The sequence below is a fragment of the Alligator mississippiensis genome, chromosome 5 (assembly GCF_030867095.1).
Source record: "Alligator mississippiensis isolate rAllMis1 chromosome 5, rAllMis1, whole genome shotgun sequence".
Classification (NCBI taxonomy): Eukaryota; Metazoa; Chordata; order Crocodylia; family Alligatoridae; genus Alligator; species Alligator mississippiensis.
The window spans coordinates 140,044,193-140,068,974 of NC_081828.1; the positions used below are offsets into that span (position 1 = coordinate 140,044,193).

Sequence of the window (24,782 nt, forward strand, 5' to 3'; positions counted from 1 at the left end):
GTTTCTGCTTTTCTTTTCTGCCCTCATTTACTATCTGTCACTAAGGCTTTGGAATCAGCTTGAACTGTGATGGTACTAGCAAGCATCGGGCCTCTAGTATTTATTTAGAGAGGAATGTACAGAAATTAAATTAGTAGTAGTAGTATATTAGGAAACTAAAGCCATTCATAAGGTATTGAAAAAGGTTATTTGTCCCCCCAGAATGGCCATAATAGCTATATGGCATGTTCACGGACTACAGGCAGTCCTCAACTTACAATGTTTCTAACTTGACCCGATTTCAACTTCCTGACATCAGTTTCAACTTTACAATGCTTGATCCAACGTGATGCCATGCCAGCGAAGAAGTCACTGTGTCACCCATCTCCCTGGGGAACATCTGTCCAAACTTCCTTGGACACTTTAATAAAGCAGCCAAGACTGAGGAGAATCCAGCCAAGAACCTTTCAAAGAGTCCAGCAAGGTCACCTCAAAGAAGTACTTCCAAATCAATGTGATTGCTATTTACAATATGAATGTTAGTGTAGCTATATTACTCATCTAACACTGATTGAGTACAAAATTCTGGGTTATTTTTCGTGAAAACAGGGCCTCGGTTCAGGAACCAATCCCTCATTTATAATGTTGTATCTTATGGGGAAAAAAAAAAAAATCTGTTCCGAGTTACAACGTTTCAACTTAAGACACCGTTTTCAGGAACCAACGGTGTGTCAGGAGTCTGAGGACTGCCTGTACAAAAGTAGAAAATTTGTAGCAGTCTAAAGGTTAATAATGCTAGCTATGCTTATTCAAGCATCACATCTCTCCACTGACCCATTTAGAAGAGGTTAAGTAGAGTAAGCACAAACATCTCATTCATGGAGACATCTTCCAATCAGAGCCAAATTTGCCTAAGAACTGACAGATGTGAATTTTGTTCTTGGAGGAACTTTCCATAGCTGAAAAGCAGTTCATACAGCAAGTATTAGAGTGAAGGTGTCACCTGGAAAAATCTATTCAAGACCATACATTGAGGGAGATATGGATAGGCATTTAACCTTTTGTGACATTAACTACAAAATGAAAAAGTCAAGACCAACACAACCCACAGTTAGCTCAGTACACATTGATCTTACAGGAGTCTTGGAACAAGAGAATCATTAGCATGTATCCTGCTAAAAAGTAATTTAAAATGAGCTGCATACCATAGGTGTGACAATAATAGACATATCAGGACAATTCAAAGGTGGAACAACAGCCTGAATTCCAAATTTTGTTGGCTTTTTTGGCTTGCTGGGTCACCACAAGTATAGTGAGCTCACTGAGAACCCAGGATGGGGCCACAGCAGTATGCTGGCTGCTGTAGACCACAAAGGGGTAGACAGGGGGAGGTGAAAGGAAGACTTACCTTTGCAGGCTACTGCTGCCACTATAGCACCCTTGTGCTTACTCACTCCATTTGCCCCCTACCTCCTAGAAATACAGCTTGATACAACATGAATAGTTGGCCCATTGGCCTCTCACAGGCCCTCAACTCCCTGCCCTTTGCAGGCTCTAGACCCTCTGGCCCCAAGTTCTGCCCTCCCCCGAGTTATCTCTACCTTTAACCCGGCAATGCTAGGCTCCCAGACCCCTGTCTGTATTTTGAGCCTGACCCCTAGCAGGGCTGAAGGCAATTACATGCCCCTCAGGCACTAATGGGACCTCCAAAGTATCACTTTCTAGTCCCACACAAGCCACCAGTGGGAAACTAATTAAAAAAGCCATCTGGCTATACAACTCCACAACTGGCCCTGAGCCCAAATCCCAGCTCTGTGGCTTTATCACTCAGTTCCCCCTGCAGAGTCCTAGCCCCCTGAAAGTCAGCAGCATTCTCCTTGCATTACTCCCCAAGGTAGTCCAGATACTGGCCAGGAGCTCCTTTACAACTGTCCTGAACCTCTTTCCTCAGCAGCCCCCAAAAACCAAACTGACTACCCTGGCTCAAGTCCTGGGTTTATATGGCTAGAAGCCACACCCCATTTTGGTCATGTGACTCCCTGAGCTGCGACAGGTGTTTCCTGATTTAGCTTGCTAGGTTAACCTCTGCGGAAACTTACTGCTGCTGGCCTCTCCTGTAATAATGGCTGGCAATAGGTAAATCCCCAGGTACTCATTCCCTGGCTGCTCATAATGGGCAGCTTCCCCTCTGCCCCCCGGGGCTCTCCCTGCTGCTCCTTCACCCTTAAAGTAACAGGACCCTCTGGCTCTCTGTTACAGAGAGGAACAATGGAAAAAATCCTAGTTATACCCTGTTCACTCTCTCTTTCAGCATCTACTATCTGCCACTGTGTGACATTACTGGGCAGGATGAACCTATGGTTTGACCCAGTAAATGTCAGTACTTATGTTCAGACAAGGTGCAAGATCTATGGTTAATAAACAGTTGCAGAAAATAGGAAAAGGGGTAACAGTGATATGTAATATGGATTTACCAAGGGCTATTATACTCTACACACAATGAATTTTGAATGGGTTTCCTAACCCAGATAAATTGGGGACATGTTATGTATGCATATATGTTTATGTTGATGTTCTTATTGTTTTCATTCAGGTACTCTATTTACTTACTGTAATATGTGGAAGTATTCATTACTACATTTAGCATATCAAATATGATATGATAGTTAATTTCAGGAAGATTCTCACTGGTGTTCAAATTATTTTGAATTCACTCATATAATAATGTAATTGGCAAATCTGCTCCATTACAGCTTGCTATTTCCAGGTAGTGCATACCAAGCATTGAGAGGTTTTTATTTATTCATTCATTTGTGACGGGCTAGCTGGCAGTGACTTAGCCCAGGGGTTTTGAAAGGCAAAAGATGATTGGAGGGCTTGGGATTCCCTTTCCTCACCAATCTGGTAATGATTTGACCCAGGGGTTTTGAAGGGGTAAAAGATGATTGGAGGGCTTGGGATTCCCTTTCCTTACCAATTAGGCCCCAGAGACTCACCCTCCATGTCCCCTGATTGGCCCCATGGGTCACCTGGAGGGGGATAAAAGGGGCAGCACGGCTGACTCAAGGGGGAAGATTTGTGAGGAATTACAAGGAAGGAGCTTTAAAGAGCTGGGCTAGTAGGGTGGGAGCAGTTGCCCCAGAAGAGCCTAAAGGAGTGGGACCTGCAGGCAGCAGTTGGACCCTCAGCAGCGTGGTGTGTGGCCAGTAGGAGAGGCTCCCTACTGGGCTCCAGGATTGTCTACAAGAGGCTGCAGCCAACAGGAGAGGTTCCTGAGCTCCAGCAAGGATCTGAGCAGTGACCTGAGAGGTTCCCAGCTCTGCTTCCAGCTCCTCCAATCAGAGGTCAGGCAGCTTGATGTGAGGTGGGCGCTCCAAGAAAGTCAAGACCCCTAACAGGCTGAAGCAGTGCCAGCACTGGTGGCTGTGTGGTGGAGTTTCTACCTACTACATAGGAGGTCTGAGTTCAAGTCCCATGTAAAGTGGCTTGGGGTGAGTGAGCTAGCTGGGAGAAGATCTTGCAATGGAAAGGGGCTATTGTGTTTTATCCTTCTCCAGGTACTTAGGCCCTATATTCCTTGTCACTTGACCTTTTGTATTTTATGCCTTTTTATATTTCACCATCCAGTACTGTTTGTTCTGCTGTTTGTGCTTTACACTTTGATTAACCCTGTCTTTCATCAACTGGATGAATGTCTATGATTGTAAGTGTCTAACCTTTGTTGAATCCTGCCCCCTTGGCACTATAGTGTCCCCTATACCCCCTGGTTTATACTGATTATGTTCCCAGTATTGTTCTCTCCATTAAAAGGTATATGGTTAAGGCCCCACTGGTGGTCTGGCTCCCCTCTATAGGGGGAGGAGAGTCCCTACACCTCCCACAGTGCTTGTGCACCTGCTTTGATCCCTTCAATTGGAGAGGGGGTACCTCTTGAGGTACTGCTCAGATTACACATTCATTAGACTTATAGGTTGCCCTTCCCCAAAAAAGGCTTAGGGCTTACCCCAGGGGAAGGGGAAGGGAGGGGAGAGGGAGCAGAAACAAAACAACTTGTCAAAGCAGATGAAATATTAAATGAGACCTACACTTGGATAGCATACATTCCTCAGAAAATATCACTACTTAACCCTGCTTGCTAAATGTTTGCCCATATAAAAAGGTCTTGCAGCACTCTGGGATTTAGTGACCAACAATGGGGACAGAGTTCCAGAGAAGAGTCTACTACTAGGAATGATCCACATGCTTTTGCCAAGTAAACTCAGCACACTGATGGTACTTGCAGAAGGTTGCTCTTAGCTCTCCTTCTCTTTTGTATGGTATTAGACATCAACTTTGAAATCTATGAGCCACTGTCTGGTATAATCACTCAATGTGCAGATTCCATCTGCCCTGTCTGGGCATTTGTAGAACTGCAGCTTTCAGTCAAGTGCTGAGCTATTTAATGGACATCACATTCACACAGGAGGCTGTCCAAGATGTTCATCTTGTAAAGTGTTGTTTTGAAGCATTCATATCCAGATCTCAATCTGTTCAGCTTGGCCCATGCTTCTCTGTCAAGGTTGTGCCCAGTGAGGGTGTGTTGGTATAAAATGCTGTAGGAATAGGTCTAACCTTTCCCAGCAGTCAGCCCACTCCATTGATGCCTATAGATTTGGTTCAGCATCCCCAATCTCTTCCAGGAGCTTGTGGGCTTCATGTATAAATGGTTTACAACTTTAAGCTTCCATCTATTCAGGTCTTCAGTTAGCAGCTGATGGAGCAGGTTATTTTCACCATTTCTTGCCTCTCTTGCCAGTAATGATGTTAGGGTCTGTTGTCTTAGGCATTAGATCAAGTGATTATAAGAGTATAGGAAATCCATCTGTGTGTGTGTGTGTGCACGCAAGATGAGCAGCTTGTTATGAGTCTCGGCAAACTGTTAAGTAGAGTGTCAAGCTTTTTAGTGTGACAACTTCGGGACCATACAGGAGCACAATCTGCTGGGGCATTGCAAGTGTGGTGGTTCTGAGCACTTTGAAGTCAGCACCCCATATCGTACTGACTAAACATCTTAAGGCAGCTACCCATGCAGACTTTACTGATGACCTTCTGAATATGATGCTTATAGGTGAGGGAATGGTCTAATATAACCCCTAAGTTGGGGTATGCTTATGCAGGAGACTTACTCTGACATTTAGTGTGCTCTTAGCTTGAGGATTGTCCAGGTGTTAGAATGATGATACTGATTTATTGATGCTCAACTTTTAAATGCCACTTGTGGAGATAGTCAGCAATGAGTTTGAAGTTAGTAGTCAGTAACTTTTCCAGTTCTGTCATGTCAATTGCTTGCACTGCATACAATTCCTTCTATGGTAATGTACATGTATCACTTAAATGTTATATATGAGAAGTATATACGCTGAAAAGTATTGGTGCTAGCACTCACCATTAGGGGATTCCATTCTTCAGTTTGTACTCTGCTTTTTTCTCCTTGGCTAGTTGTGAGTTTGAATGATCTGCCAGAGATCATGTTCATGATGAAAGTATATACCGTGCAGCCAGGTATCGTACAGTACAGTTTATTGTCTCGGGCGGCCGGAGCCAACCCAAGGATTGCTAGTTTAATCGGACGTCAGGCGGGCTGGCGATGGAGAGGCGAGACAGCTTATTGGTTTTAAAAGATTGCTTTTACTTACGTCACGTGGAATGGCAGCGCAGGCCTCGAGGTAGCTTACTTGCATTGTCACAGATAGCAAAACGAGTGATGAGTTAACGAGTTTACGAATGAAAAGGAACCTGCAGGATAGCAGGGTACGTCAAAAGGACCTGATGACGGGGAGATATCGGTGGGTGATCAGTCCGCCAAGTTTCCTCGATCACGCTACAGAGTTCTCCGTGGTTACTCTGCCGCATGCTCAGAGGCCTCTGACTTGGGCGGAAGCTGCATGAACTTTTATATGTCCGAAGTAGCCAATAATGGACTGAATACTAATGAGGCAGAACGTGACCAAATTTAAAAGTAACTGTGGTTATTCAGGACAGTTCTATTGTGACAGGGGCACTCAACTCATTTGGTTATGACACTTATATTTGAGGCCTCGTTGCCATTCAGTATCATAGGCAGCTATAAGGTCAATAAATACTGCACCTGTTTTCTGCCTCATTTCAAAACTGTTTTCTATGTCCAATATAAGTAATATAACTTGGTCAGTGGCACACCACTCTTTTTCTGAAAGCCAGCTTGTTCTTTTCAGAGCTGGGGATCAATTATGTTCTCTATTGTATTCAGGATTATGTGCTCCATGAGTTCATAAGTAATGCAGAATAGTGAGATGGCTCGGTAGCTCTTTGGATTTTCTGGCGGTTTATTGGGTTTAGGATCGCAATGATGTCAGCTTTTTCCCAGATTTTTGGAACTTTGTTACTTTCTAGATATTTATACATGAATTTCTGAAGCCATCTTTTCATTGTGGTTCTGAGGCTGGTGGCAAATTTTGGGAATACCTTATCTGGCCCAGAAGCCTCGCTAGTCTTGATCATTTTAATAGCTGTGTCAAACTTGTTGTCAGAGATGGAAGCAGGTAAATTAAGGTTGACATCAGGTGATTTAGGTTGTTCAGAGGTCAGGTGTCTAATTGCTCTTAGCTGATCTTGGGCATCAAGGGGGAACATAAGGGAGAAGGAAATCCATCAGGTATCTACAGCTTAGCCTGTTTTATTTCAAGCAAGGTCTGCTTTAATACCAAATAGCAATTATCTAACTAAATGCTTATATCTGTAGGTGGACGCAAAGGAATAGATAATTTGTTCCATTTGTTTTGCAAGATCTGCATGCAAGAAACACAAAATATACATGTTGATGCTATTCCCAATGTAAAGATAATAGTCTACAGACCACACACTAGCAGTTAAACTACTTTTGTGACAGGGTCTTTATATAGTTTTAAGGGCAAATCTAATGCTTGAATTACACAAGAATAGTTCAATCTTTCAAAAATACAAATATTGGGGTTAGGATACAGAATTTAGGCCCCAGATCAAAACAGCACTAAACTCTGAAGACAGAACTTCAACTGGTTGATTCTTCAATTATCTCCAATTTGCCACCTCTTGGATCAGATTTGGAAACCAGGCAACAAAAATCAAAGTTTTGGAGATAGGCTTCTCCCTGTAATAACCCCAAACAAAATTCTGCAAATATGCTAAACCAATAAGAGAGAGGAAATTCATAATGTAGATCCAAACTCTGCAGCTTATCCCAGGCTCTAGAATTAATACAAGAGTCCGTTGCTGTTTGAGAGTGTGTCTATAAATTGAAAATGTCCTTGTGTAGTAAGGACCCTTGGTATACACATCTGCAACTTCATGTTCCAGTGTGTTTATAGCACTTCATATTTTCACTAAATCTGTTTTAGTCTGTATAAAACATGACAGCTCTTAGTAAACAATGTCCTGAATGAGCTTCATAAAGGGAGCCTCTGTGTCTTGCTGATTTTGCCATAGGATTGAGATTATAGTTTGAAAGTTGTTTGGACTAAAAACAGTTCTAGTATGTGTTTGTATAGTGCACAGCATTATGATACTGAGTGCTTGTTTCCTATAAATACTGTTAAACTTCTTCAAAGCATGTGTGATTTTTGCAATGCCTTAAAAGGGTCTGATTTTTTTTTTCAGAGGTTGATTCCAAAGCAAGTTTTAAGACTTAAGATTACTGAGAGAGAGCTGTTATATTTAAGTTTACATGACTCATGACAGGAAGGAAAAAAAACAATTATTCTGTTTCTTTAGTCTTTCAAGTAAAAAGTGATTGGACACTTTTAAAGCAACAATGAAAAAACAAGTGTTATATTATAAAAGAGTGGGGGAATCTCATATGTTAGCTGCATAAGAATGATTGGAAAGAATAATGCCTCCCACCAATTTTCCTTCTCAGAAATGCATTAGGAATGTAGCTGAAAATCCAACTGCAATGGCAGGACGAGAGAGTCAGGCTAAAGCACCTCCTTTAAAATTTTAATGCGATTAAACAAGTTTCCAGTGCAATTGCTTTCAGCAAAAGTTGTCTGCTTCAAAGGTTCTCCAGTACTCATGAGAAAACTTAACACAGGTAAATGCTCTCCAACACCTACAGACAGCTTGGCACATAGTAATCTATCATTCGTAAGTCTTCACTTAAAAATCTGCGATTAAAAAGAAAAAAAACAATAAACCAATACAAAGAGAATTTGTAATGCCTGTAAATGCAAGGGGAGTCTAAAGATAAGGCAAAAGTCATGTATAAAGAATGCCTGAACCCTGGCTATGCTCAAAAAAATTCATTATGGCTGCATAGTTAGTAAGAGTAAAGTAAGATTGATAGTTTTGGGGAAAATGCCTTTCCCATTTTTGGTTTGTTTATTTATCTTAAAAATTTTAAATATGAATACAATGATCCTACAATGCTCACACATGCAAGCAACTAGGTGCAGAGGGCCTAGAACTCCTCTCACATAAAATGCTTTAAATCAGGAGTAGACAAGGTTCCTTGGGTGAATTTGATATCTTTTATTAGACCAACCCAAATAGTTGGAGAATAGTTATTAAGCAAGCTTTCGGGTTCAAAAACCCTTTGTCAGGCTAAGGAAATTTCAGCAGTTGCTGCGTGCTCTTCCTGGATGGAATGAAAAGTAAACAAGCCAGGGGCTGGGCTGGGCTGGGGAGTCAGTTGCCAGGCAGATTATAATGTATCAAAAATCCTTAAATCGGGGGTAACACAGTCTAATTGCACAGAGCTACATGCATGAAACTCTGGAGTAAGGGAGAGAAGAATCCAGCCCAGTGTTTTGAAAAATAGCTTCCCCAAACTTGCAAAGACAAAAATTGGAGAAATGTCATTATTCTGAAGTTAGATATACCCAACTCAAAGTTGAAGAACAGAAATGCCATACTTTTTTTATTGGTTCAGACCAATAATCCATCTAGTCCGGTATCCTATCTCCAACAGTGGAAGAAATGGATGCTTTAGAAGGAGACACTGAATGGGACAGCTCTACAGCAGTGGTTCTCAATGTCTTTAGACTCAAGGCACCCTTCAGACTCGAAGCACCGCTCTATACCTTGAATTAAGCAGTACTCCATCTCAAAAGTTAGTTTATTTATTACAGGGCTTACCTCCTTGCAGAGGAGCAGGCAGTAGGGGCAGGGGAGTATCTAGACAGAGCCTAAGCCTACCCTTATCTGCTTGCCTCCTAATACCTTGCTTATCTTCTCCTGCTTCCTGTGGCTCCTTTCAAAAGATCTCCTGGCACCTCAAGGTGCTCTAGCACCATGGCTGAGAATCATTGCTCTAGAGTGCTCTATGCCCTATTAATAATGGTGGATGTCAGGGAGGGTATTTAATTGGAAGATGCCAGAGAAAACCTCTCCAATTTGTCTAGTCCTTTTTTGAACTTGGCTACACTACCTGCCTCTATCACCTTCTTTGGCAATAAATTCCACAAGTTAACTACATACTGTATAAAATAGTACTTGCTATTGTTAGTTTTAAACCTGTCCCAATTTCAGTGTTGTCTCAAAATACTAGCATTAGGGGACATGGTAAACAACAGTTCCCTGTTCACTTTGTCCACAGCCTTCATGATTTTATAGACCTCTATGATATCCCTTCCTCAATCTTCTCCTTTCCAAACTGAAAAGTCCTAGCCTTTTTAGTCTCCCCTGATACGGCAACTTCTCCATACCCGTGATCATTTGGTTGCCCTTCTCTGTACCTTTTCTAATTCTACATCATTTTTGTGATGCAGAGACCAGAACTAAACACAATATTCAAGATGTGGGCACACTACAAATTTATATAATGACATGATGTTCCACATTTTGTTTTCAGTTCCATTCTTAATGATGCCCACCATTTTATTGCCTTTTTTGGTCCCAGCTGCACACTGAGCTGACGTAAGTAGAGAACCACTTGCAATGACTCCAAGGTCTTGTAATCCCAAAACCTATCCATTTAGATGTTGCTGTTCTTGTGCCAATCTAGTGAGATCCTTTTGAACAGGACCAAAGGAAAATTTTCCTGCTGTCTTTTTGTATATAGAGTATTAGAATGCATTGGGTTTTTTTGTCAAAGATCTCAAAGTTTATTATACGTAGGCTTAAAAAGGATTTTTCCCCTGAAGGAGACTTTAAATTATGAACATTTATGCAAGAGGGATTTCTTTTTGCAAGTAACTTATTGCATTCTGCTATGCTGTTAACTATAGATGCTTTGATTCTGCACTGACTAGGTGCATCTACACATGCTAATTAATGTGCAGCAATTAACTCCAGAGTTCATTGCTGAACAGGTGTGCATCTGCATGTGCGCCCAGAATCACAGCATGTTAAGCCAAGGCGGAGCAGCCCTGGCTGACATGGGGCCATGGGGGTCAGCCTGCCAGCTTGGGGCTGCTCCCCCTATCTAAACATGCTGTAGAACAGCTGGCTGGGGCACAAAGGTGCTTCAGTGTGGGCTAGCTGGCAGGCAGCCCCCACAGTGAAGCACCCTCATGCCCAGCCAGCCCCTCCAGTGTCTACACATGTGCTTCTACTAAGTTTTTTACTCTGCAGAAGGATAGTACTCCAGTAAATACTGGAATAAATTAGTTTGCACACACGTAGATGTTGAGACATTTACTGTGCAACTAATTAGTCAACTGCGCAGTAAGCATCTCATATAGACGTGCCCACCGACATCTACAGGAATTTGACTTCAAGAGTGGCTAACTAGATGCTTTTATAGTATAAGGACTTTTCCTTTATAATTTGCACCTGAATTATGTCTTCACCCTGAGTCTATTGTAAAATGCTAACTACGTTTCAATATCTCTTGCCATGAGGTGTGACTAATACAGGACTTCACGAAAGGTTGACTGTTCTATTACAGGCACAATGTTTGTGAAAAGAGGAGCTCTTGAAAGTGCTCCTTCTACTGTGCATGGATGGTGGGGCTGTCTTTATAGAATGCTGTACCATCCTTGGACCTCAGAGGGATGGTTCCTTGGGTGCCTGGCAACTGCAAAAGCACCACAAAAAATATAGAGATCTTTACATGGCCTTCACTGACCTGACTAAAGCCTTTGATTAAATCAGAGAGGCCCTGTGGAAGATTCTAATGAGATTTGGATGCCTGTCAAAATGTGTTACCATCAAACTTCATGACAATATGACAGCAATGGTTCTAAGCAATAGATCAGAAACAGACCCTTCATTATTGGAATGAGAGTCAAGCAAGTATTATGTATTAGGTTGCATCATTCTTTTCCATCCAGATCACAGCTATTCCGCATCTCATTTTTGACAGGCTTCCATCCAGAGTCAGCATCTAGTACTGTACAGAGAAGGAATCTCTTTAATAGCAAGTAGTTACATTCCAGTCCAAGATACCTGTAAGGGCTCTGCACTGCAGCAGGGCAACTAGGTCAACAGTACTCAACCCCCTAAGCAGGGCCAGCTGAGTCTGCTGATTAGTTCTAAGGCTGCTTTTAAGGAGCTCTTGTAGCACTTGGCCCCTGCTAAGCAACAAAATTGACTTCAGTTTGTGAGTAGCTCTCATCCATACGACTTCCCTGGTCCCTGCTCATGCATTCCTGCCCGCGTACCCAATCCCTGACCTTTGGAACCCTGGTTTGACCTCAGTTTGCTTTCAGATGTCCAGTTCTGGTAACCCCCCTGGCTCAGTGCATGAATCCCAGTTTGACTTTGGCTTGCCCCCTGATGACAGACACTGGTAACACTCCCTGGCTCTAACCACTAGGCATAAAACTTTTATGTGGACCCTGACAATAACCAACACCTCCAAAACTGATCTTCAATATGCTAATGATTGTGTTGTGTGTGCCCACTAAATTGAAGCATTCCAGGTCATTCTTGATTCCTCTGTTGAAGTGCATCAAATGCTTGGACTCCCTGTCAAATTCACAAAAACAAAGTCTTTACGAAGGCTCCACATTCTCTTTAAAAAACCTGGTGACTGCAGCATTGATGCCTACACAGTCAGATGGGTGGCAAATTGGCTAGATGATTGCACCCAGAGAGTGGTAGTGGACGAGTCATTTTTGACCTGGAGGGATGTGGGCAGTGGAGCCCCACAGGGCTCAATCCTGGGACCTGTACTGTTCAACATCTCTATCAGCGATCTGGATGCGGATGTGGAATGCACGCTGTCCAAATCTGCTGACAACACCAAGTTGTGGGGGCGTGGTGGGCACGCTGGAGGGGAGGGACAGAATCCAGCTAGATCTAGACATGTTACAGAGGTGGGCGGATGAGAATAGGGTGGAATTCAATGCAGACAAGTGCAGGGTACTGCAGCTAGGGAGAAAGAACCTGCAACACACCTATAGGCTGGGGAACACCCTTCTTGTCAACACAGTGGCAGAAAGGGATCTTAGAGTCTTTGTTGACTCTGGAATGAACATGAGCCACCAATGCGAGGAAGCAGTCAGTAAGGCTAACTGCATCTTGTCATGCTTCTACAGATGCATCACAAGCAGGTCCAGGGAGGTGATCCTTCCCCTCTATGTGGCATTGGTCAGGCTGCAGTTGGAAGTACTGCATCCTGTTCTGGATGCCACACTTCAAGAAGGATGTGGCTAGCATTGAGAGGGTCCAGAGGAGGGCCACTTGCATGATAAAGGAGCAGCGGGGCAGGCCCTACAATAACGGCCACAAATTGTTAGAGAGAAGGTTCAGGCTGGACATCAGGAGACCTTACTCTACAGTTAGGGCTGCCAGGCTCTGGAATGGGCTCCCAAGTGAGGTGGTACTCTCTCCTACATTGGGGGTCTTCAAGAGGAGGCTGGACAGATATTTGGCTGGGGTGATATGACCCTGGCACCTGTTCCTGCCCGGGGCAGGGAGTCGGACCTGATGATCTGTTTAGGTCTCTTCCGACCCTAAGTAGTATGATACTATGTATATAAAAATGTCACTACCACCCCATTGTAATTACCTCTCCAATAAATTTACAGATAGTAGAGAGGGTTTTTTTCTTCCTTTCCTTCCATTTATATTTTCCACTTCAAACTTTTTCTGCTTTCCTCCTTCTTCTTGCATACCCCTGAGAATAATATATAGCCCAATTTAAGCAGCACTGCCCTAAGGAATAGTACAGCCAGCACAGTCTCCAAAAGCAGTGACAGGTTCAGTGAAGAACTACATGGACCATCTCACCTGGATTCCATCTTCTGTGCCTTTTAACTTTAAAAAAAAAAAAAAAGGCATAAACCAATTCTACATGCTCCTACCACAATCAAAAGCAACGTAGCTTGATTGCCTTTTACGATCAGGTCACAAAAGCATTGGATGCAGGTGTTGCCGTGGATGTAGTCTTTCTGGACTTCAGCAAGGCTTTTGATACTGTTGACCACCCCATCCTCATTAAAAAACTGGGCAACTGTGGCATCGATGCCTACACAGTCAGATGGATTGCAAATTAGCTGAAGGGTTGTACTCAGAGGGTGGTGGTGGAGGGGTCACATTCGACCTGGGGGGAAGTGGGCAGTAGAGTCCCCCAGGGCTCGGTCCTTGGACCTGCACTGTTTAATTTCTTTATCAGCGATTTGGACGACAGGGTGAAAAGCAACCTGTTCAAATTTGCTGATGATACCAAAATTTGGGGTGAGGTGGGCACACTAGTGGGGAGGGAAAGATTGCAGCAAGACCTGGATAGGTTGCAGGGGTGGGCTAACAAAAACAGGATGCGTTTAAATACGAACAAGTGCAAGGTGCTGCACTTGGGTAGTAGTAAACAGCAGCACACTTATAAGATGGGAAACTCCCTTCTTGAGAGCATGGAGGTAGAAAATTATCTTAGAGTCATTACTGACTCCAAGATGAACATGGGCCAACAATGCGAGGTCACGGTCGGCAGGGCCAACTGGACCCTATCGTGCATCCACAGGTGCATCTCAAGTAGGGCCAAGGAGGTGATCCTCCCCCTCTACGCGACACTGGTCAGGCCGCAGCTGGAGTACTTTGTCCAGTTCTGGGCACCCCACTTCAAGAGGGATGTGGACAACATTGAGAGGGTCCAGAGGAGGGCCACCCACATGATCTGGGGACAGCAGGGCAGAACCTGCAATGAGAGGCTACGGGACCTAAACCTGTTCAGCCTTCACAAGAGAAGGCTGAGGGGGGACCTTGTGACTGTCTATAAACTCACTAGAGGGGACCAGAAGGGTTTGAGGGAGACCTTGTTTCCCCTAGCGCCCCCCGGGATAACAAGGAATAATGGCCACAAGTTGTTGGAGAGTAGGTTTAAATTAGACATCTGTAAGAACTACTTCACAGTTAGGGCGGCTAGAATCTGGAACCAACTTCCAAGGGAAGTGGTGCTGGCTCCTACCCTACGGGTCTTTAAGAAGAGGCTTGATGCCTGCCTGCCTGCCTGCCTGCCTGCCTGCCTGCCTGGCTGGGGTCATTTGAGCCCAGTTTTCCTCCTGCCCAGGCAGGGGGTCGGACTTGAAGATCTACAAGGTCCCTTCCGACCCTAGTTCTATGATATCTCCTGCCAATTGCACAGGGTATTTGGAACTTTAATAAGGCACATTCTTACTTCTAGCTAGTGTTTGTTATATCTAATGTCTGTTTGTATCCAAGCAGGCCAAAGAAAGAACAGTTCTGTATGTGTGCATGGAACAGCAATAGAGTGTAGCAAAGCTTCACATGAAATCTCTGTGTGCATATTAATGTCCAAGAAACCTGTTTCTGCATCCACAAGCAGATGTGTTTTATGCTCAAGAATCAAGAGATTGATTAAAGGAAGTCGCTTGCATACAATTTGTGGAAAGGAAGACTATGCAGTCATTTGTTACTGAATGTTTCTCAGAAAAAGGAGAGTTTCCTCCTCACAACATTTGTTTAACTGAAGAAAGTTTACACAGCTTGTGCAGAGCTGGTCTGCAGGAAATTAGTATCTCTATAGTACCTCTTTTCATTTCTGTCTTTGCCAGCTGCCTCTCTTTCCAGGACTAATAATGGTTTGTAAAGGACTCTTTATATAAAACAATTCTATATTTAAAGGATCAGGTTCATCCTAGGATAATACCATCAGCTCTGCTGGAGTTGTTATTTATGGGCAGTAAAATCTGCTTTTGTGCAGAAGACTAGTATGAGATCTATACACCATTCAAGTCCCTAAAATAGGCACAAGTGGGATTATAGTGGTACACAGGTTTTTATACTTCCCTTCTACAGAAAGGTGTGTTTGACTTGGGATGAATACAACCACTGAATATAAAACATTTGATTGGAAATATGCATGTATCCGTGTGGACAAGAGCTATCTACCTTTCTGCTTAATGATCAGCAGCAATCTAGCTGTGCTGCCCTCTCCCTATCTAGCCTAGTGTCTCAGACTGCCTGGGCTGTGTGGCCCTGCCTACCTTAAAGGGGAGCAGCTCATGCAGCACGTGTTGGGGAAGAGGGCTACAGAGGCATAAGGCCCTGAGAGTTCCCTGAGGGGCACTGAACTGTGGTGCTGCTCTGCTCTGCCTGTTAACACCTGCATTCCAGCCTCAGTTCGATGACAGAGCTCACGGTTTTTACAGAGAGCTCCATTTTAGTTAAGGACTTTATAGACAAGCATTTTTTGCCTTTAAGAACAATTGGCAACCCTGGCCCCATGATGGTTTCTGCAACAGGAATGTGCCTGTTGCTGAAAAAAAATCTGCCCAAATTTGTCCAAGTTGGAAAGCTTCAAAAAAAAAAAAAAAAACCAAACCCAAAACAAAGAAATCCTCAATTTGTGCATTTTCATGTGAGCTGCTTATACGAGTTAAACAGGTAAAACTTCATACTCGGTAAACATGCTCCATATCCTCTTAACTCCTAGATGCGCCCAGTCTGACTAGCACTACAGGAGATGTTTACTGTGGAGCTGCCTAATTGGCTGTATAGGGGTGGCTGGGGCATGACGGTGCTTCAGTGCGGGGGCTTCCGGCCACCTAGCCTGCACTGGAGCATCCTTGTGCCCCAACCAGACCTCCGCAGCACCTTCAGTCAGGTTGGAGCAGCCCTGGGCTGGCAGGCTGAACCCCCCAGGGTGGGACTGCTTCAACCTGGCTCAACGTGCTGTGGTCCCAGGTGCATGTTCAAACATGGCACTCGGGAACAATAAACTCTGGCACAATATGTGCCAGAGTGTATTGATCTATGCTACAGGGGTTAAATTCACCCAAGGAACCTTGTCTGCCTTGATCTATGCTAATAGGACATGTAGATGCACCCACTGTGTATGCATTGTCCTCACAGAGCAACTGAGCGTGTTCTATCATCTCAGGTGATACATGTGCCCAAACCACATGTGTTATCCCCACGGTGGGCTCCAGCTCCTAGTATTGACAAAAATGTACATAAGCACCTACAATTTGTCTGTACCTGCAGCATCCACACAGAGCAAAAGAACCTGCTGCAGACCAGAGAGATTTCCCTCTAATTACTGCTCCCATTTGGTCTAAGCTGAGCTGGCCCAGGGCAGTGGAACTGAGAGCAGGGATCTTCTCTCTCTCCTGTAGTCTCACTGAGTACAACTGAATTGGCACTCAAGTGTCTTCCTTTTCCATGCAACCTGAGACAAGAGTCTGATGTGGTCAAGGGAAATAAGTTGACTGGGACCGTGTGCCTGGTGAGACTAGGATTGAGAAGAGAAGAGAGAGAACCTAGGACTGGGAACTGGGGAGATAAGCATCTCCTAGCAATCGTGGCGTGAGCACTGGGAGCTCCCTGCAGGCAGGGGCTGGAGAGCTTGTTCCCCACCCAGTTTCAGCAGCAGGGAGTTGGTGGGGAAACAGGCTGGGGAGTTTGTTCCTGGCCCAGGTCCGTGAACTGAAGGGGGAATAAGCTCCCCAGCCTGTTCCACCCCAACCCCCAGCTCCACGCTCATGGAGCTGTGCAGGCAACAAGCTCCCCAGCTCCTACTCCACTGCGATCATGGAGCAGGGGCTGGGAGCTCCATGCATGGGGACAGCTCCCCACCCAGCCTGGAGCTGCCTGGGACCTTCCCCTGACTGGGAGTTCCCAGCCAGCTCCAGGCAGCACATAGAGCAATGGGACAATGTGTCCTGCTACAAACTGCATGAGCAGGGGAGTGCACTGTAGCACAATTTTGCGCCACTAATTGTGCTGCTGCAAATGTACACCCCTGCTCATGTGGATGCGGCCATAGACTCTGTCTTATTTGGCCCATAAAGCATTATTTATAATGACAGCCAACTGTCTCCCCAAGACCACACAAGAGAGAGGAACAAGTATAGCATCACTGCTTTCTCCCTGAGCTCTATGAATGTTTCCTGGCCAAAACCTCTCTTCCAGATTTCCATATGCCCCTGTTTGTTTATTGGCAGACTCTTATGAACAACTGCTTATTTACTCCATGGTTTTCCTAACAAACTTCCAGAATTACTTAGGGGATCCTGATCTCTTTCAAATGACTCACCGATAAAAGCTGCTACTTGCTCAATTGTTAAGCAAGTTAAAACAATTTTCTTTATCTTCCAAAACATAAATGGAAGTTCCTAAAACTGCAAAAATCCCATTAGCCATCTGTCTGATAAACCCAAGATGTGCGTTTTAGACAACCAGGCAGTGTCTTATCCCAAGTCTTGCCACATCATTAATGTAATTTAGATATTGGCTGTGTCCCTTTTTTTTTTTTTTTTTTACATTAATTCAGATGTTCATCTTTATTCTTGAAAAAGTTTATTCTTCTTCAGTGTAGGTCTTCACTTAAGATGGAAAATAGCTTTTTCATTTCTAGTCAACCTGCATTCAGAGGAGGATACTAGGAGAATAACATTTAGTGCCACTTTCCCATAATGTAATATAAATTCAGGGACTCTCCCAATTTAAAGGAGGGACTGTTGTTTTCTGTCATAATCTAGAGCTCTTACCTATCAAATTTATTTATTAATTCATGTTCATTTCCTGTCTTCTTTCATAGTTTGACTGGAATTATGTAGGATCCCATCATTCCCACCCCAAACTCTATACTTTCTGGATTCACTTTTGTATGAAGTTCTTTATAGCCCATCTTCCTTAGGGCCAAAACTGTTTGGGAGACACATCTCTGATCACCTGTAACAGTATTTTACTTTCTTCAACTTCAAACCCAGCCAGAAACTGTTTCTTTACTCGTGAAGATCTCAGAACTGAGACATAAATCATAAGTACCAGGATCTAATTTATTAAAAGACACTTCAGTAAAACAAGACCAGCTATCCAGCATCTTCATGGGATTGCCCATTTTCTTTGTCTTTATTGGACTCAGTATCCATTGTGCTGCTTACGGTATCTGAAAGTGAGGGGCAAGAGGGTCAACTCTTTTCAGCACGTATTCACACAATCCAGCCAGGACTATTTCCTATTGACCTCCTGTTTGAGCCTCCAAATCATTTCTTAAAGAGCTTTGCTTCTGCATCTTACTGTAGGTTTCTCCAACCAGGTCTTTCTCTCTGGCTGGTATGACAAGCCCCTTTTCTTGCAGTCTCTGAATCTGAATCTCTATCTTTCTGGGTATGCCTATACAACGCAGTGAAGTGCCAGGCAGCAACACCTAAACTAGCTCTGAACAAGGTCTAATCAGGGAGATCAGCCAAGACAGAGCATCACATTAATATGGCCATACTCCTTCTAGTATCGTCTAGCCACCTTGTTTAGACAAAGTTCAGGTACCTCTCCACAGCACTGTCGTGTAAACATGCCTCTCTCATAATAGAGCAGGCCCTATAATAAAAAGTACCACTCTCAGTCTGCTCTCTGATGTTTGGCCATTTAATCCAATTATGGTACCAGCCCATTCCCATCACCTGGAGACAAAAGCTAGGCACAGATGGAGTTAAACCCATTTCACCTTACAGGACCAGTCCGCTCTGTGACAAGTCTCAAAAACTTTTAAAACCTTCTTGTACTGTCTTAAGGAGGCAGCATTCAAGTCTACCACCCAATAACAATATTAGATGGATCCAAGAAGCTCCAAACATAATTCTGCTATTGCAGGACTGAAGAAAAAGGACTGAGGGCTGTAACATTTAGAAAGCTGGTATGCATGTGTGTATCCAGTTTTTCTTAGATCTGGAAATTTAATCTATTCCCTCTACACAGTATTAATACTCTATCATTCTAGATACATTTTGCAGATAGTAAATGTCCCCTCTCAAAAGACAGCTGCTATAACTAGAAGCTCAGTCACATTCATCAAAAGTTGTACCAGGAAAGAATTCAAGAAAATTCTGCAGATGCCTGGGGTTTAGTTTTGAAGGAAAATGCAGCAAGTTCTCTTGTCCTGGTTAAAGATAACTAGTCAGTGGAAAAGCCCCTTAGATTACAATGAAGAGAGAGACCAGACCTTCACAGTCATTCAAAATATTACAAAAAAGAGTAAACAATATATAAATACAAAACATCAGAGTATAGATATGTTTCCGGTCATACACAAACTGTGTATTCCAAATTACTGGCTTATATTCATAAGCCACATACAGTTGGATTACTGTGTTCAACTATGCAATGTGGTTCCTGGCACATCTTTATAATTTACTTATAAAGATGTGCTACAACATTTGAAAAGAGATTTCCTAGCTTCCCAGTCCCCTTTCATTGCTCTAATTCTCAGGAATATGTTGTATCTAATGCTTTGGGCTGAATTTAGAAATTCAAGAAATACCACGGAAATAGAAAGGACTTACTCTTGCCCCTCTGACCTCCCCAGAAGTTTTTTGAAATGTTATCCTAATCAACAGCCAAAAAAATGGAACCCAGATATTTACGGTCAACAAATTTTGCATTTTTCTTCTCAGCTCGAAAGTGTTTTGACAGCTCTGTGTGGGATTGACAGGCTTATAAAATCAAGGCCAGAGGGAAGCTAAGGGGAGAGAATTACAGAGTAGGAATTTTTAGCGTTCTGGCAGTTTCTGGGGTCTTGATATTCCGTACAAAGATTTGATCCCCACAAATGGATAAAAATTCTAAAATATGAAACAATAAAGTGCTACTTGCATCTGTTAATATTGTAGGTATTGTTCATGTTGTAGGAGCTACTGATATTAATACTTATCTGTGTTATTTTATTTTACTAGCTGCTCAACTAGATGTTCTCTTTTTTTCTAGAGGTGCACCGATACATCAGTCCAAAATCGGATCAGTATCGATATAAAGAAAAATGGCTGTATCAGGTATCGACCCAATGGGGCCAATAATCTGGCCGATAAAAGCCTGTGCTGCGCACAGCCACAACACAGCATTCAGGCAGCGAGGAGCACAGCTGGCAGCATGGAGAGCTGCCTCCAGCTGGTAAGTACGGTGTGGTGGAAGGGTAGGGGAGAGGGAAGGGGCATGCGGAGGCAGATCAATACCCCCCGCGGTGAGGGACGGGGCAGGCACTGCCTGGGTGGGGGGCCAAAGCCACGGTTTGTGGAGGGGGGAGCAGTTCCCACCATTGCTTGTACCCTCGGAGCGAATGGGGAGGGGCCACGTACCCCCCAAATCTGCGCAGGGTGGAGCAGGGCAGGCTGCAGCCAGGGCTGCACGGGGCTCTTCTCAACAGGGGCTGGGCTCAGAGCAGGCACTAGCAGAATGCTGGATCCACTCCAAATTTCACCACCGCTCTGTTCCTAGCTCCGCTGGCACCAGCCACCTGGCGCAGCCCCAGCTCTTCCCAGTGCATGGGCGGAGGCGGGGCATTGAGCCAGGGCTGCACCAAGCAGCTGGCAGCAGCATTACTCGGAGTGGAGTGGAGGCGAGGCAACATTTGGGGTGGATGCAACATCCTCCCAGCACCTCCGGCACCTGCTCCAAGCCCAGCCCCCGCCAAGAAGACCCCTGCCCTGCCCTGATCCAGGGGCGCGCACACCCCACATTGCCCTCCTAGAGTACAAACAGCAGCAGCAGCAGGAGCCCCCCCCATCCACACCTGGGCAGTGCTTGCCCCTGCCCCCTCCCTCACCACAGGGGGCAATGATCTGCCCCCCCCGCCGCTCCTTCCCTTACACAGGATTTACCAGCTGGAGGCAGCTGTATTGGAAATCAGATCAGTATCGGCTGACGTGCCTTCTTAAATATCAGCTATCGGTATCGGCCCCAAAAATCCCTATCGTGCACCCCTAACTTTTTTTCTAACATACTCACTTTCTTTATCCCTTTGTCTGCACCATTCAAGGCTCCTTTTCACAGCTCAGAGCACAACTGATAATTAGGCACAAAGCCCCTTTAGTGTTTGACTTAACCCTAAAACTACCTTAGAGCTGTGTTTTTGAGGAGAAAAGGGAAAATTGTTTTATCAGCAAGTTGGTTTTGTATGTTGAAAGGAGTAAATACATTACATTCTTCTGCAATATACTGATATATTTGCTATAATGGCCTGTGTACTAACTGTGTGCTAACCAACATTTTATGGCGCACACAAATCTAGAGCATATATCAAACAATGAGTTCCCCAGATGAGCTTTCTAAAGCCTGTATACTTGTCTACATTTTCCTGCAACATAAGCATTCTTTCCATGTCTGATCCCCAGTAACAGAAGGATTTCAGGACCTAATATTTACCATTCTCATTTAGGGGTTTATCCTGAAATAAGAGTAGAATTTGGGTCCTCCTGTCCATTTAATCAGCAACCATATCTCATAACATCCAAATCCTTATAAACAAGAAATGCACGTTCAGAGAGACTTTATTCCAAGAATCCCATAACCTTTAAGGCTTCTAACATAATGAAATTCTTGTTTCCGGCAATTCTAGAAGAAGCAGGCTGTGTTGGCTATTTACTTTCTTAACAGCTGATCCTACTCCCATTGAAGCCAATGAAAAGATTACCACTGACTTCAAAGGAAGATTGAAGATCTAATAACCATCAAAATCTAAGCTTTATTTATTTTTTCATTCAAACAAAGCACGTTTGAACAATGTGGGTCCTATTTCAAAAAAAACTCACCAAAATTGATCAGCAACATAAAAAATAAAGGAATTGACCTTAGTGAGATTTTTACTTTAAGTCCCGTGTCATCATTGTGGATGACTCCTTGCTGAGAGGAACAGAGGGACCCATCTGTTGTCTGGATCCCACGGCACATGAGGTCTGCTGCCTGCCTGGAGCCAGGATCAGGGACATCACAGTGAGAATTCCTGATCTCATCTGATCCTCCAACAACTATCCCATGGTCCTCATCCATGTAGGAACAAATGATGTGGCCAGTAGTCCATACCATATCATGAGTGACTACAGGGCTCTGGGGACCAGGCTTACAAAGATGGGGGTGCAAGTGGTCTTCTCATCAATCCTCCCAGTCAGCGGTCACAGTAGGCATCATGTCACCTGTGTCAGGGAAGTCAACCTGCAGCTCCAAAATTGGTGCCATCGTGCAGGTTTTGGCTTCCTGGACCACACTTCTGTGCAAGGGACCTCCTGGGATGAAATGGGCTTCATCTCTCCACAAAAGGTGAGAGTCTCTCTTCTTACAGGTTGGCTAACCTCCTATGTTGGGCTTTAAACTAAGTATGATGGGGGATGGGGAGCAAGAGATGGAGAGAGTCTAGAACCCACAAACTGCGAGACATGCAGCAGTACACCCCAGATAAGTATCATGGGGCCCTTTGGGCATCAGAACAGGGGGCATCAAAGGCACCATTCAGAGGGCTCAAGTGCCTCTACTAATACTAGGAGCATGGGGAACAAGCAGGAAGAACTCACACTTCTACTTGCAGATAATAACTTCGACTACAGGTTGTACAGAAGGGACAGAGTAGGGAGGAAAGGGGGTGGTGTTGTTCTCTATGTAAAGGAGCATTATACATCTACCCAATCAAAATGGGATCGGAGGAGGAGAAAGTTGAGGCATTGTGGATTAGGATACATGGAAATCGTGGGGAAAGGGACTTGATGGTGGGGGTCTGCTACAGACCACCACACCAAGAGGAAAAGCTAGACTTGGCATTCTTGAGGCAACTCTCAGAGGCCATACAGTATACAGACGTAGTTGTCATAAGGGACCTAAACTACCCTGACATCTGCTGGGAGGAGCCATCAGCCAAATCCAACTGTTCACATAAGTTCTTAACCTGTGTGCAGGACCTTCACCTAATGCAGAAGGTATACGGTCCCACTAGGAGGAATGCCTTACTGGACTTGGTGTTGGCTATGGGGGATGACCTGGTAGGGGAGCTGCAGATTCGTGGTCACCTTGGGGACAGTGACCACCAATCAATCGAATTCACCATAGGGTGGGTAAGATAACTAGTAGGGTGGAAGTGCTTGACTTTAGGAAGGCTAACTTCAGTGTGCTTAGGAGTCTGCTCAATGATGCACTGCAGGAGAAAAAACTGGCGAGATGGTAGTCCAGGAAGGGTGGTCGTTCCTAAAGAAAGCGATGCTTCAGGCACAGAGGGACTATCCCAATATGAGGCAAAAGGAGGAAAGGAGACAAAAAACTTCCTTGGCTAAACAGGGAAATCCAGGGGAGCCTAAGGGCAAAAAAGAAGACATATAGGCGGTGGAAGCAGGGGGAGCAAGGAGAAGTATACCTACTTGGCCCGCACTTGTAGGGAGGCAATTAGAAAAGCCAAAACAACCACAGAGCTGAGGCTGGCAACACAAATTAAAGACAACAAAAAATCTTTTTTTTTAGGTATGTAGGGAGTAAAAGGAAGGTGCAGGGCAGCATAGGACCCCTACTGAACAAGGAGGAGCAATTAGTGAGAGAGGGGGGACAAGGCTGAGCTATTCAATGAGTTTTTTGCCTGTGTTCCTGAACAGGGCTCAAGATAAATCTCCTAATGGGTTCTTAGATGATGGGCATCAGAGGAACACCAGCCTACCAAATGTTGACACTGACTTGGTGCAGAGTCACTTGGATGGACTGGATGTGTTCAAGTCAGCGGGCCCAGATGAGCTGCATCAAAGGATACTGAAGGAATTGTCCGGTGTCGTAGCAGAACCACTGGCATGGCTGAGCGCTCGTGGCACTTGGGTCAGGTCCCGGAGGACTGGAAAAGGGCCAATGTGGTTCCTACCTTCAAGAAGAGGAGGAAGGAGGATCTGAGTAAATATAGGCCATTCGGTCTCACCTCCATCCTTGGAAAGGTCTTTGAAAAGATTATGAAGGATCATATTTGTGGGAGTTCAGCGGGAAAAATAATGCAGCAGTCATGCCTGACCAATCTGGTTTCATTTTATGACAGGGTCACAAAATGCTTAGACGCAGGAGTAGAAGTGGATGTAAGGAACGATTGCAGGCAGGCCTGGACAGGCTAGAAAAGTGGGCAGTACACAATAGGATGCAGTACAACAAGGACAAGTGCAGAGTGCTGCACCCAAGTCACAAAAATATCCAGCACATCTACTGGCTGGGAAGTGACCCTCTCAACAGCACAGAATCGGAAAGGGATCTCAGAGTCATAGTGGACTCCAAGATGAATATAAGTCATCAGTGTGACAAAATCATCAGCACAGCTAACTGTACTTTATCATGCATCAGCAGATGCATGACAAATAGATCCAAGGAGGTGATACTTCGCCACTATGCAGCATTGGTCAGACCACAGTTGGAGTACTGCGTTGAGTTTTGGGCACCGTACTTCAAGAAGGATGTTGATACACTCGAGAGGGTCCAGAGAAGGGCCACTCATATTGTTAGGGGGCTTACAGGACAAGCCCTATGAGGAGAGACTGAGGGACCTGGACCTCTTCAGCCTCCGCAAGAGAAGACTGAGAGGTGATCTTGTGGCCACCTACAAATTCATTAGGGGGACGCAGCAAGGGATTGGAGATGCTCTGGTCACCAGGACACCTCTTGGGGTAACAAGGAACAATGGTCAC

The 24,782-nt window shown here is 44.5% G+C and overlaps 1 long non-coding RNA gene across 1 annotated transcript in view; it reads right to left on the minus strand.

The window, feature by feature from the left end:
* Positions 1-7,950: 7,950 nt before the first annotated feature.
* Positions 7,951-24,782, minus strand: part of LOC109285804 (uncharacterized) — a 38,692-nt gene continuing 21,860 nt past the window's right edge. Inside the window, exon 5 of the long non-coding RNA XR_009462574.1 lies at positions 7,951-8,138. This is a non-coding gene — a long non-coding RNA (uncharacterized LOC109285804). The remainder of the gene's footprint in view (positions 8,139-24,782) is intronic.